Genomic DNA, 14,489 nt, shown 5'->3' on the forward strand with positions numbered 1-14,489 from the left:
CCTTAATCCCTTTGCTCCCTAGCCACCTCCTTGATCTTTTCAAAGATTTCTTTTTAAGTGGTCAACAAGGTATGAAATTGTCCAATGAGACAGGAACAGAGAAGGGAAATTCCTCCCAGGGACTGGAGTTGTTCCCACTGGTTCTTAGAACCGAGCTTAGTATAGTCGGCATTCAAGAAAAGAAAATGTAACAGAGCTGATAAGTCATTCCTAACTAGAAGGTTGTATTTCCACACTTAGTCCTTCACTGGGGCTTTTGTGGGTGAGGAAGGGCCAGCAAAAGACAGCATGTGTATGAAAGGGGTAATTGCTATTCAGACTATCTACTTAAAAAAAAAACAAAAACAAAAACAAAAAAAACTCCTCCCAACCTCATGTGTGTATGTGCTCATCTCTATGCCTACATGCATGTCCAGGTTGCCTGCACGTGTCATTTCTCATACAATGTCTCCCTTGTTTTAGGTATCAGAGTTTTGCCTCTAGCCTGGAGCTCACCAGTGGGAAAGCGCCCGCCCAAAGCACTGCGTCTCCAAGGATCTAGATTTGCATGTTGCGGGAGAGAAATGGTGTCACAGGAGAGAAATGGGGCAGCATAGTAACGCTGAGTCTGGGATCCAGCTCCATTGCTTTTACTGACAGCGCCAAGTGACTTGCTTTAGGTTGAGCTCAACATTCTCATTTATAAAGCGAAGCTACTTGCCCATCTTATTCCAAGGTGCAAAACGGTGTGACGGAGATCATGAAAATGCCTGATGCGGCACCGCAGCCTCAGGAGGCAAAAAGTAAGCCGTGCTAGGTTGTTGTTAACCATTGTTCTTTTCAATATAATCTTTTCCCTTAAAGTTTTAATTACACTTATTTTTCATGTTAGACCATTTTTATTTCTTTTCTGAGGTGGGGACATACGGAAATCAGAGGACAACCTGCTGGAGTCCCTGTCCACTTTCCACCGTAGAGGTCCCCGAACTCAAGACATCAGGTTTGGCAGTAATCACCTTTGCCCTCTGAGTCTTCCCACAAATCCTGAAAAATGCCCCCCCCCGAAAACCCCTTTCTTAATAAGGCAGAAAGGAAGAGAAGTCAAGGAGGGAACAAAGCAATAAGGAGCAGGCAAGGCAGGGCTGGGCTGATCAATAAGCACTGGCTACCAACACATACTCAGTCCGTCTTCAGGTGCACACACTTTCCTAACTTCGCTCTGCTCTTGTAATTATGCTCTTCTCACCCCAACCCTTCAGGAGCTTCATATACACAAGTGATGGAGATCAATAGAGGAATAGAAACGGCAAGCAAGAGAGGTGTTCTAAATTAACCAGAACCTTGCCTTCGCTGGTCCTGAAGCCCCAGGCAGCCCTTGTGGGGAGGTGAGAGCCCTAAACAGCAAATATGAAACCATCCTTTATGAAATAAGATCTCTATGACTCAAACTGTAAATGGCCAGAGAAAAAAAGTCGGGCTGAGTTTGAAGAGTGATGGATCTCAACCCCTAATTCCGCAGTAGGCAGCATTATCTCACCACCTTGGGGTACGCTTGCACAGAATAGACTCCATCCCTCCTGTGAGGTTTTCATCACCTCTTCAGAAGTATTCAAATGAGTTGAGACAACTGCTTCCTTTGGCAGGAGGCTCCAGCTCTGAGCTACTCCAGGGCCCCGGTGCTTAGTCACTTCTCAGCTCATGTCACTGACACTTTGTTCTCACATTTGACACTGACTCCAATAACCTTGGAGCATCTGCCCTCTCAATTCCCCCTGGAAACTGTGGGAGGAGCCTGCTTCCGCGAGTGCTCCTTTCTGCCTCTCTTTCTTTTCCCCTTTTGACGAGGAAGAGAGCTATCAGGTATCTGGAACATTTTATTTTTTTTTAATTGAACTTCTAATTCCTGGAGTCTTTGTCCTCACTTCTTCCCTGGCATTTGCTTCAATATCTGCTCCTTTTCAAAAACGACCTGGCGCCGAGCTGAGACTTCCAAATGTTAACTCCCTGGCGCTTTTCCCATCGGTGTTGCACACAAACCCTTTCGTTCTGATGCATGGCAGGGTCAGCTGGGCTGCTTGCCTTGACCGCAAGGTGGTTTGGAGGCCATGGCCAAGGAACAAGATAAAGAAGTCTATTGCAGGCCATCTTTCGGCCACTCTCACGGGAGACTAGGGAAAAAACACACAATCCTCCCTTATTCTCACTGGTACTCTTCCTTGAACATAATCCCATGGCAAGCTCCCCCTCATACCCCAGCTTGACAAACTGCCTTTAGGGAAATCTGCACAGTTCCCTAGCACATCATTTGTGTCGTTTTCCTGTCCGTCCTCAGAGGAAGCTGCTAAAATTTCTTCTGGTGGAAAAACCTCCTCTCCCCAGGTGTCACCATCAGCATTAACTCCATCAGAGGACCAGGGAACAGTATTGATTTCACAAGGTCCATGTCCCCTGCCCCGATTTCTAGATTCCCCTGTCCAATTCTTCTCTTTCTTCCTTTCTTTCTCATTCCTTCATGTAAGAAGGGTGGGAGTTGGGGTGTGGTGTGGGGTATGGGTATGGGTGGTTGGCTGCTTGTGGAGGTAACAAGAAGGAGGTGGATCATTTGGAGCTGGAATTATAGGCAGTTGTGTGCCTCCTGACAGGGGCACTGGGAACCAACTCATCCTCTGGAAGAGCAGCTAGCTCTCTCAAATGCTGAGCCATCCCTCCAGCCCCTCGACTTGGTTCTCAGAAAGAAAACAGAGCGTAGCAAAAGGAAAGAGAAGATAGGAAAACATAGGTGAAAGAAAGACACATTCAACTAGTTCTAATGCATTTGTTAACTCACAAAGCCTTCGTGGGCGGGGCTATGTGCAGCTAGGAAAGGGGTGGAAGTGCAGTGATGCAGCTTATGCCACTCGGCATCTCCAGAAACTTGAGCAACTGTAGAAGGAGAAGCTATTCCCAGGGGCATAGGAGCAGAACCTACTGTTTTAGAGGAAAATATAAACACCAAGGGAAGGTTCGGGTTCAACCAGTGTTTCCCAGGAGGAGCACCCAAACTGAGTCTTGACTGAAGCATCTACTCTATGCCAGCTCTGCTGTGGGTCAAACACAGTGACAAGTGCTATATACCCATACCAGCACAGAATGGAAACCACCTGGACATTGAAGTATGCTTGAGGAAGGACAGAAAAGGAGCTTAGAATTCAGGTGGAAAGGACTAGTATTAATTATCCTGTATTGTGTATTATTCTAAATATGTCACGTTTAGTCTTTAGAACACATTCTTCAGGAAATATTATTATTTCATTATAAAAGTAATATTCAAGGGGTTATAAGCACAAGATCAAGTATTTTATTGTAGGTAAGTCTTACTCAAGAGGCTTGATGCTTACTCTATCTGCAAACATACACGCTTCACTTTGGTAGAGAAATAGAAGCCATTCCGAGCAGAAGGAGCAACTTCTGCTAAGTTTTGTAAACAAGAGGAGCACTGTCAATTCCAGAATCTTCAAAGACACAATGAGTGTACAAGTGTAGCTCAAGAGGACATTTGAAAGATATACTGATACTTGCAATAACTGGAAGATGAAAGGGAACTAATTCGGAGGATTTGAAAACAAAATCAACAAGGTTTGGTAATTAATCTCCTGTGGATATGAAATGATAAGAGAACTTATGGTGACTCCTAGTATTTTGCTTACTGGAGTTTGTCTGACAAACTTTAAAAAGAGGAAGTAAAGTGTGGTATTTTCAATTTGGGTCCTAATTGTGTTTATACTTCAGGGAGAAACTCAAAAGGGGAGTTCCAATAGTCAGGTTCCTACTTTTTTAAAGTTCGGCAGATGATTTTCACTGGACAAATAGATTTAAAGTCACCTCCACAGTCTCATAGAAGTCATTGCTACCAGAGTCATTGATCTATCTCAAGGAGAGGGTGAAAAAGGCAAAGAGAACTGACAAGCACGACCTAGGAAGTCAGCATAAGAAATTCAAGTAAAGAAAGAAAAGTGACAAATGAAAGGGGATTCCAGTATGAGCTATAGGATCAAGGAAAACACAGAGTTAATAGACAGATACATCCTCCTGTTTTCCTGAGATGCCACTACTGGGAGCTGTCTGCCTGTTCATTCTAGAGATAGTAGGTGACATACACAGTCCTAAGGTGGTTGCCACTGGCCAGCGTTACAGCCAGAAATAAAAGTCCGAGCTTCTAATTCCAACCTGTGCCTGAACTGCTGTGTGTCTTTGCTTTTGTTTTTATTTCGGTGAACCTCAATGTGAAGAACTGTATATGAGAACTCAACAAATAACGTGAAAAAGTCCATCTTTCCAATCTCAGACTTTGCCTGAACTTTCCATTTTCTCAAAGACAGTGTTCATTTGGCCACTGTGAGAAGGAAGTGTGTGTGCACACTGTCTTCCCGGTTCTTCTAGACAGATGATGAGAGGAAACGTCCTATCCACCGCTGTCAATGAGCCTTAGCTTCCCATTTATCTGTTGAAGAGTCTGATGCTACAAAATATAAAGAAATGAGGAAATCTAACGTCATATACTAGGATGCTATTATGTTATATTCTGCAGTTCTAACAATGGCTGTGTGAAGTTCACTGCTTACTTTACAGGCATTCCACTGCTAAAGGATATTTATGGGGGGGGCAACTTTGTTAATACTTAGGAAAGAGTAGGTTGGTTTTAGAGTTTTGTCATATATATTGGGGAAGTAGGATGAATTCTAATATAATGCTTTTGTGTTTGTGAACTTGGCCCTTCTAGGAAATGCCAGTAATTGAGAAGTAACTCCACAGTTATTTAAAGCGCCACTGCTTTCTGCCATCAGAGCCTAGCATTGCGCAAGGGCCTCATGTCTCCTGTTAGAAAGGAGTTAATGTAGTCACAATATGACATGCTGTTTTTGTTCCTTACCTGGATCAGCCATAGTTTAACAATGCATTTCAAAATACTGCTTGCTGATGGAAGTTCCAACTGAAATCTGTTCCCTCTGATAAGTATCTTCATCCCATTCATTGCACAAGAAAAAAAAATCTTACTGCTAGCAAGCATTTTCATATGCTTTGGTTTGAGTCAGAGATAAACCATGCCTACTGGAAACTAATTAATATCAGTCACCTGGAAAGCAGAAATTGGGAGACAACAGGCTTCTTTCTTGATAAACAGATTGCTGGGTAAGGGATGTACATGAATGTGACAATTCATTTGGCCAGAGAATTAGCAAAAATGAGACATTTTTCAAATATGTGTTAGGAAAGCTTGAGCAACAATCTCCAGGCTTCATCCATTTGAGTACAAGAGAGTCTTTTGCACGACCTTGCAAGCTTCTCTCAGTCGCCAGGATCAGCAGAAATCTGTTGGCCTCCAGGGAAGTACCCTTACAACAGTAACCACCAGAGCTGTCCAAAACGACAGGGAGACTGGCTTTGAACCCACATCCTCAGGAGTCCCCTTTGGCTGACACATGTTTCTAATGGGTACAGAAGCAAGAAGATTGTGCTGAGTACCTATAACCCAAACAATTCCAATCACAGGCACAAAGCTAACCTTGTGATATATAGAAGGAGGAATCACACAGCTTTCGTGTCTAGAGATGATACAGGCCATGGGAAGTCATGGCTCTGAAGATAGCCCATGGTCTGTAAAATTCACATGAGGTTAGCTCAAGAGAAGACTCACAGAACTGTCTTAACAGACTGTTGTGGCCTAAGTTGTTCTAGGAATGAGCCATGGAAAGGAAAAAAAAAACTGTTACACAAACACTGCCTATGTGTAATTTGTCAGAGAAGTCTGGAAGGTTCATTTTTCCAAATGAAGAGTCATAAGTTGTCATTTATATGAGTTTCAGTAGAATGACACTCTATAAATAATTCATAGATCACACCTTTGGGGATTGGTTTAGTTAACCATCGAACTTGATCCAGTTTTGTTTGATTCTCTGTGCGCTCAGCCAGCATTCATATAAACATCATGGACAAAAAAAAAAAGCAAACCAACGGCTCTGAATCTGATATGATACCCTCAGTGCTAGATGAAGAAACCAGAAAGAAGGTATGAGGTCTAAACTCTGGACAGATAGAGGAGGGATTGCAGCATGAACAGCACTACAACTTTCTGTAGTAATGTGTTCGTAAGCAGATGGGTACCAAAACCTTGGAGGCTCTAAATTCAAGGACATACATTGAAGAACAGAGTTAGGCTACTCCTGTTTGGACCATTGTACACATCATGGACTATCTTAGTGCCTGTAGAATCCTTACTGTCCTTCTTCTCTTCTTAAGTTGGGAAAACCTTTCCATGCAAGTGTGGCTACTTCTTTGTTCTCCACTCAAGTCATAGTGTGTGCTCATCAACCTCAACTTGCCTGAGAATAGGGTAGCTATGGTTTATTTTTGTAACTTTCATGATGGAATTGCTGTCTGAGGTGTAGTAAGAATTCTTTTAATTCATCAAATATTATATAATGTCTCTATTCTTGATCAAGTATTTCTTGGAGGTAGGAATGAATAGATTTGCCCCTCCGATAATTGGCAAGGTACTCAAAGTCCATTTTCAGAAAAAGTTTAAGGAACCTACATAAACGCAGTCTTGTTTGTGAGGTTAATGGAACTCTGTGTGTGCATTCTTTTCCTAAGCACACACTATCAGAGTGCATAGTGAGGATTTGTGTGTCCATAATTTCTTCACTTTTGCCCTAATCCAACTAGCTCTCATCATGAAAGGAACTAAACATGAACACATTAGAACACAGTATAATTTATTTTTTCCAGCTTAATTGAATGCCCCCGGGACACTAAATGTTAAACTCTCAATGTTAATTGTAAGGTATATAGGAAATGGTATAGGTGGACATGGGAGTCTGGTAGGTACCACTAAAATTTCTTGGTTCTCATGTCTTAGAAGAAGATATAGGACAATGACATATCCTAGAAACAGAGACTGTTTATTACAATAGACAGTGGATCACAACTGGGGTTAGGTTAGAAGCTCAGTCATGCTGTGCCTAGCAGAATGATTTCTTATTAGTCATTGCATAGAACAATGTTTTTTCTGTTACACGGTGGCATTGGTGGACAGGATATCTAGTTTTGCTCTGTGCCATTTCACTAGCATCTTCCATATGCTTATTCAGACTTCAGTCTCTGTCTGACTCTCCTATTGATGCTGTCTTGTTTTCATGCCACATCTGATGGAGCACCCATTATTCTTTCTGTGCTTATAACATAGGTTGTGCTACATGAGTATGTTTTTATTCAGAGCTTTCCGGTTCACATTCTGGGATTCTGGGATTCCAGGAGACTGCTATTATAGTAGAATCAATTTTATTCTCACTCGGTCTGTCCCACTGTGTGACCTGCAGCCAGGTTCTTACCACCTGTGCCTCTGAGCATCCTCTTTATGTTCTTCCATAATCACACTCTAAAGTCAGTTCTAATCCTTCAAGTCTCTGGAAATAGGCAAATAGAGTATGTTCAAAATCAACCAATGCAGGATGTCACTTCATCTTAGGTTTCTTTGGGAGTAGAAGTGTGATGTTGGAGGAATACAATGACAATGCATGGCATGGATTTTGTGTTACTACTGCTCAAGATGATTCACTAAGCTGTCAAGAGGTTCGCAACCTACCAAAGGCTCTCACACAACTCCTAGTCAGTCCTTTCCCCTGATATATGTAGGAGTCCAGAAAATCTGTAGCAATGGAAATCTAAGTAAATGGAATGTTTTCTGTGTGTGTATTAGATAATGGAGTGGAGGGACATCAAACTTTTTCTTTCAGGGTCATCCCCTTTTAAAATTTAGATATTCATTGATAATGTGCCTGGGCACCAGATATAGAAGGACCAACATATCATGGAGTGATACCCTGCAAACAGATCCGAACAGCAACTACAAGCAGACCCATAAATCAATTTTGATCCCAATTTTTCCAGAATTACATACTGCACTTCCTCCATTAAGCTCAACCTCCTACTAACAATTCCCTTCATGCTTGGTGCGAGAAATGAATTATGAAGAGATTATTTTCTGGGAAAATTGATGGAAAAATCCTGATGCAGACAGTTCCTTTCTGATGACAATATGACTTACATGTTTGAGTAACAAACCCATGTTCAGGAGGTTCTAAGTAGAATTCAGCAAAAGAGATGGGAAACCAAGCCCACAAGACATTGTGTAGTAATCAGATCATAGATCTAAGTGTCAGTGCTGTAAGCCTTATTCGCACATTCAAAGCCAACTCAATGGGTTTTTTTAGTTACATTTTTACCTGCATGCATGAAGTACTTTGGAATACTGAAACAATTTAGGATCATATTTAGTTTGAAGCAGTTCAATTAACTTAAGTTCAGAAACATGTGTTCCAGCTAGTAAGTAGTTTAATTGGTTCTATTATGAGAAATAATTTCTTCAGTGCTGGGCTTCTAAATATCCTCCCTGGAAGGGCATAGACATTCACAAATATTTGGGGATGTAACTCTGAGGAGCCTAGCAGAAATCTATGACTAAAGAAAAACACACGCACACACACACACACACACACACACACACACACACACACACACCTAAGGCTTGGTTTCCATTTTCTCCTATGATTTTATTGCGTTCTCTTTCCTCAGAACAACTTTATAACAATCCATAAACAAGAGAAAGGCATGGGCCAAAGGTTCAAAGACCTTTACAGCTATTGCTTAAATACATTTATAACCATGAGTCAAACTGAAACAAAGAGGAATGTAAAGAGCTCAGTGAAGCATGATTAGCCGGGACAAGGGACAAGCTTCTATGGCAACACCACACACTGGAAGAAGGGAAGGCCTCCTCCCATAAAAGGCTCAATTGTTCTGATTACATTTTTATTAGAAGGCACAATTAGCAAATTGCAAAAGGAAAATATCATGAAATGGTCCAAAGACACAAGGTAATTTTGCATTGTGCCTTTGTTTGCAACAAAGTGTAATGAAAGAAAATGTCAATGGGAAAAAATTCATAGAAGCTATTGAGTAGATGGAAACGAGACAAAAGAGGGAAGTGACTTGTTTTAGGAATAATACTGGGGATAGAGAGACGGCTCAGTAATTAAGAGCACTTGCTGCTCTTGTAGAGGACCAGGATTCAGTTCCAAGCACCCACGTTGTGACTAGCAACTGTAAGTTCAGTCCCACAGGCATGACACCCTCCACGCATGTTATGTACTTACATACATGTAGGCAAAACACTCAAACACATAAAATAAAAAGAAGTATTTAACAAAAAGAAGGAACAGTTATAAACATAGTGGATAAAGCGTTGAAACATTATCAAATTGAGTGGCAGTTTCATGTAGTTCCCTTCTGTTACTGTATATATTTGTGTTTATTGTCATTAATAAAACAACTTTGCCAATTATGAAAACCCCAAGTCCCAGGTTTTCTTCAAAAATAGTTCAAAGACTTCCAAAGATTACACATCACCAACTAACTTCCATTCTTCTCTTCTTCTCAATTCTAAAGGACCTCTTTCTTCCTGAGCCTGGCCACTGATTGGGATCAAACACAGACTCTGAAATTTTGAATATTGACCCCCTCCTTCTTCCTCATAGTAAACATTAAATGTAAGTGTGGCCAGGTTAGCATGGTAGAGAGAAATCCAGATACAAGTATTCCAGAACTCTTAAGAAGGTATTCTCAATAACCCACTCACACCAAAGTAGCCACAGGAATAAGAGACCATCTGGTCAAAGGATGTCTTGTCAGTATATCCAGTGTTTGCAAGTACTGCAGCCTTAACCCAAAATCTTCTAAAGTTGCTTAAAAATCATAGAGACCTATGGTATATGATATTTTTGTTATTTAATTCCTTGGTGGCAGGGCAATAACACCTTAAACCACAAAATCTCCTTTAATGCAATAATTGGATTAACAATGGCTATAGCACAGACCTATTTCAGGTTCTTCAACACGTCATTTAAAGTTTTAATTAGAAAATCTTGCAAAGACACATGTTGGTTCATTCAAGTACAGTACTTCTAAAAAAGGCTGTACACACATCCCAAGGTCCTTCCTCCCATAGAGGAAATCTGTCCTCTGTCTTCACAGACATTGGTCATATAGATGGTTCAAATTTAAGGGAATTTTTAATTTTTTATATATTAAGATGGTCTGTAAACAATGCACATTTACTGAAAATTATGCTCCACAGAATAATAACCCTAGGAATCCTAGATTCGGTGACCTTAGAGCCATAGCAATGTTGAACCAGGTAATCTTTTCTTAGGATGGCATTCTTTAACACAGTGTTCTCTTGTGATACTGGACCAGAAGGTGGACTATGGTTCACAGTGATCCCTGCGCTCGTGAGGGAAGTTACAGAACTTGGCAATTTCCTATTCTTCTCAACTGTGAGGGCCCAGAGATTATATGCATGGGATGATTTCTGACTTAATTATACATGTTCAACTTCTGATATGTTTATTGGGATATAATCTCCATCACCCATTGATGCAAAGCAACTCTCTTCATAAAACATGGCAAGTGAAAAAGTGTATGTGAATGAGGCTCACACAGAGACTCTGAATGACCTGCTGCTGCTCTTAGGAAATTTACATTTCAATATATTTTGTACTGGTAGCTAGGTATGGAACAGGATACTCATCTGTCTCTTTCTGCTCCGTGTATAGGCTACAATCATCTGCAGGTTTGAATTTCATCACTGTACAATGGGAGACTGTAAACTACGAAGAGTTTTTGATACAACCAGACGGGAACAACAAAGCTACACAAATGCTTAAGTAGCCAGTTTACTCTGACAGAATGGTTTCCCTTTCATCATCAATATTTTGTTCCTGGAGGCTTTGTACATTGCATAACAGGGAAATAAGTTTTGAGGTCAGTTCAACTTTGCCCTGTTCTAGACAGTAATTGTCCCAAACCTCCATTTCCTCATCTATAAAATGGGAAGGGTTATGTTTCTCCCTTATCCTTTGGTTATATGGACTGATTAAAAAAGTGCCCTGTAATCAGCGAGACAAAGTGACCGCTGAGAGGGCAAATCCATAATAAATGGTAGCTGATATCATCATTGCAATTTTCATTATCTTTGTATTCTCATGTCCTGCTTATCTGGAGTTTCAACTCGAGGTAGCTTTGTGTGTGTGTGTGTGTGTGTGTGTGTGTGTGTGTGTGTGTGTGTCTTCATTCAGTGAAAGATTTGCCTTAATGGACAAATTCACAAATATCTGAATGGGGGAAATTTTAAGAAAAAGTTTCAGATTCAGCCACACCATTATCTGAGGTCAAATTTGGGGAAAGGGCAACAACCAGGTACATCTCATAGTAAGAAGAGAAGTCTTCTTTATTTGTTTTTTATTTTTTATTCATTTTACATACCAACCACAGTTTCCCTCCCCCCACTTTCCCCTCCCCCAGCTTCTTAAGTTGATCATGTTTCTAAATAAAATTTAAATGCCAAAGTTAAGAGGAAAGAAATGTCTTTCAACAGCTCCAATACTACAAATTTGCATATGCCCATGCTAACTATCAGATATGGCTTTTATGGGAGGTTAATGTTAACCTCTAAATACTCAAAGTCTGCCAAGATCTCTTGTTGCAAATGGCTACTTGGAAATGGCAAGAATGAACCATCCAGGAGAGAAAAAGGAATCTTCCCAAAAGCATAAATCAAATATGGAAAACTCTTTGTGTTGTATGTGGGGTGAACCTTATATTTTATAACTGTATGACATGAATGCTTAAATGTTGTATCTGAAATCCTACCTGTGTTTCCATGCTACCAGCAAGGCAGTAAACAGGGCTTTAGTTAAATCCTCTAAGCAAACACAGAAACAACCCGACACGAAAACCAGTCTGCAATATTCATTCTCTTCTTCAGAGATCAGCTACTTATCTGTACAACCTCTTCTTCTGTCTATGTGACCTCATGGAATGTGTAGACATAAAAGGCAAATCGGACCCAAGATATCTTTGCCTGCCTAGCTTTGTACATGATGTTCAAAGGTGTTTGATTAACCTTCTATTTACTCCTTCTTTTTCCTTCAGATGACCTTTTCACTTAGTCCATGTGATTGTGTGACACACTGGCACCATGTGACAAAGCAGCCCTTGTGAGCTCTCTATGAATTATTTCATTCATCAGGTTTAGGCCCTTGTAATGTCCCTTTATGTGCTACAAAGCACCTGCTGTTGGAAGTGCGAAAGACCAGCGCAGGTGTAGGCACCTCCCACACTGCAGATGCTGAAACCAAATAATGGGTGGTGAATTTGCAACTTTCCCTCCAATTATTTTCCTGTTGGAAATCTCCATTGCAATTTAGATCATTGGCCCAGGGAACAGTCATGCACTGATAAATAGAGACATGCTTTCAAAGGTTGGTATCTCTAAGCAATATAAAACATTTAATGAAAGGGTGTGCTTATCAAAAGGGAAACCTGCTAAGTGGTTAAGTGAGGAGGAAGGACAGCTTTGCTCCTCTAAGTATTAAGCAAGACTTTTAAGTGTTCTGTGAAGCCGCTGTAAGAACAAGCAAAGCCCCTGACTGGAAATGAAGGGAGAACGTGGAAACGCAAATGAAGACAGGACCGAATTGCCAGGAACATCCAAGTCAATCAAAGGAAAGCACCTGTGAATTTCCTTAAACGATTTGCTGGAGGGGATTGTGTGGTAACCACATCACCAGAGCTGCTGTTTCTCTCATCAATTAGTATTGTTACGAAGAAACTTGACTATAGAGTACCTAATAGCTGCAAAAATAAATTCCCTCCAATTAAGTAGTCTAATAAGCTCTTTAGCCTTTCACCACTTAAGATTCTTTCCTCCCCATTTAATTTCAGCTTTCACTTGGATGTCATCTTGTTGAAAATTCATCAGAACTATGTGTGTGTGATAAAGTTCCTAAGTGCCCCAATGCTCAAAGCCCAGCAAAAGCACAATAATTTTTTCCCAAGAAACCTAGGATTTTCACTAATAATTTAGTTTCTTCCTACTAGAAGTTAATATATGAAAATGGTCAATATGCAAATTCAGATATCACACTCGCTAGTTGCCTTCCGTAACTGCTATGTGCATAAATTTGAAACAATACAATATTTTAAGATTCCTGATTATAATAATGCCTTGGTGTGCATATGTGCATGTATAATTATGTTCATTTAATTTAATCATGAAAATATTACAGGATCATTTGATTTGTCTCCTCTAAAAGTTCTCTCACTTTTTTTTCCAACTAATTAATTCCACTAAGATTCATCTGTGAGTCTTCTGGTTATAGGCAAGGAGCGTTAAGCTAACAGGGACATGGTTGCGTTGCTATGGAATTGTGGACAGCAAGACAGCATCAGGAGGGTTGCAGTCTCTTGCCCTTAATCAGTGAGCCTGGCTATGCTTTTCAGTAGAAATGGGTCTTGAAAATATTCTAATTTTATGTTCATTTCTTTCAGCAAGTCCTTGGTACCCTTGAATGCTGAGAATTTGCCCTGAAGCAATCACCTGATTGCACAGAAGAGACCTGGAAACTAGCCCATGTGACCCACACATTTCACATGCTTCACTGGAGTGCAGCTTTGGGGATGGCGTGCAGTTACAGAATCACATGGGATAGCTGAGAACAAACGGGTGCAGGACATTTAACTTTATGTACTAGAAACACTGACGGTACCCCTATAACAATAATGGAAGAGAGGAAGGCTAACCTAACGGGGATTGAATGTTAGCCTTCTCCTGCCAAAGAATCCATGTCTTCCTCACACAAAAGCTGTTCCTTTCCTCAACATATTACCAGAAACCAGGAGAAAAGAAATAGGTTGCTTTGTACCCATCAATGGAATCTATACAACATCTTTTCCTCAGGGATTAATTCAGCTTTTGATTAAATCTTTCTGAGATTTAAATCATGATGTTACAAACCTCCAAGGAACTTCTCTCTGAGTTGTGACCTTCTTTATTACTCTCTGTTGTTTGATAAAGTACAAAGATTGATTTATAATGGTGCACAGCATGCTGAAACAAAAAAAGGGCCAAGGAGAAATCGCACAATGTGAGATTAATATAAAGTAAATATTGCAAAAAGTAGGCTTTGTTTAAAATGTTCCATAATTAATAGTGAGTTAAAACTGTATATCTAGTAATACTAGTATCAGATGAGTGTAATAGTAATGTTTGGACTGCAAATTTCATCCATTGATCTGCTAAATAATCCCACATTTATGAGAAAACTGGCAATGTTGAAAAAGAATTTTAACTCAGTATCATTGTTTATAGTTTAGACCATTTTAATATGGAAAATTTTTGAAATGAGACAGAAAAACTACTGTGATCATGTACTCAGTTACTTTGGGTTCTGATAATGATTTCTGCCAATAGTATCATCCAAGATGGAAATAATTTAACATTACGAGAGCAGAAGGAAACAAGTCTATTAACTCCCATCAAGATGTTCCAATACAAAGCTAGCAGCTAAGATCACTTAGACTCCCCATTAACTATCTACCCTCTCCCAAAAGGCTTATTAGGGTAAATAGTTAAT

This window comes from Microtus ochrogaster, unplaced genomic scaffold (genome assembly GCF_000317375.1).
Source record: "Microtus ochrogaster isolate Prairie Vole_2 unplaced genomic scaffold, MicOch1.0 UNK5, whole genome shotgun sequence".
Taxonomy (NCBI): domain Eukaryota; kingdom Metazoa; phylum Chordata; class Mammalia; order Rodentia; family Cricetidae; genus Microtus; species Microtus ochrogaster.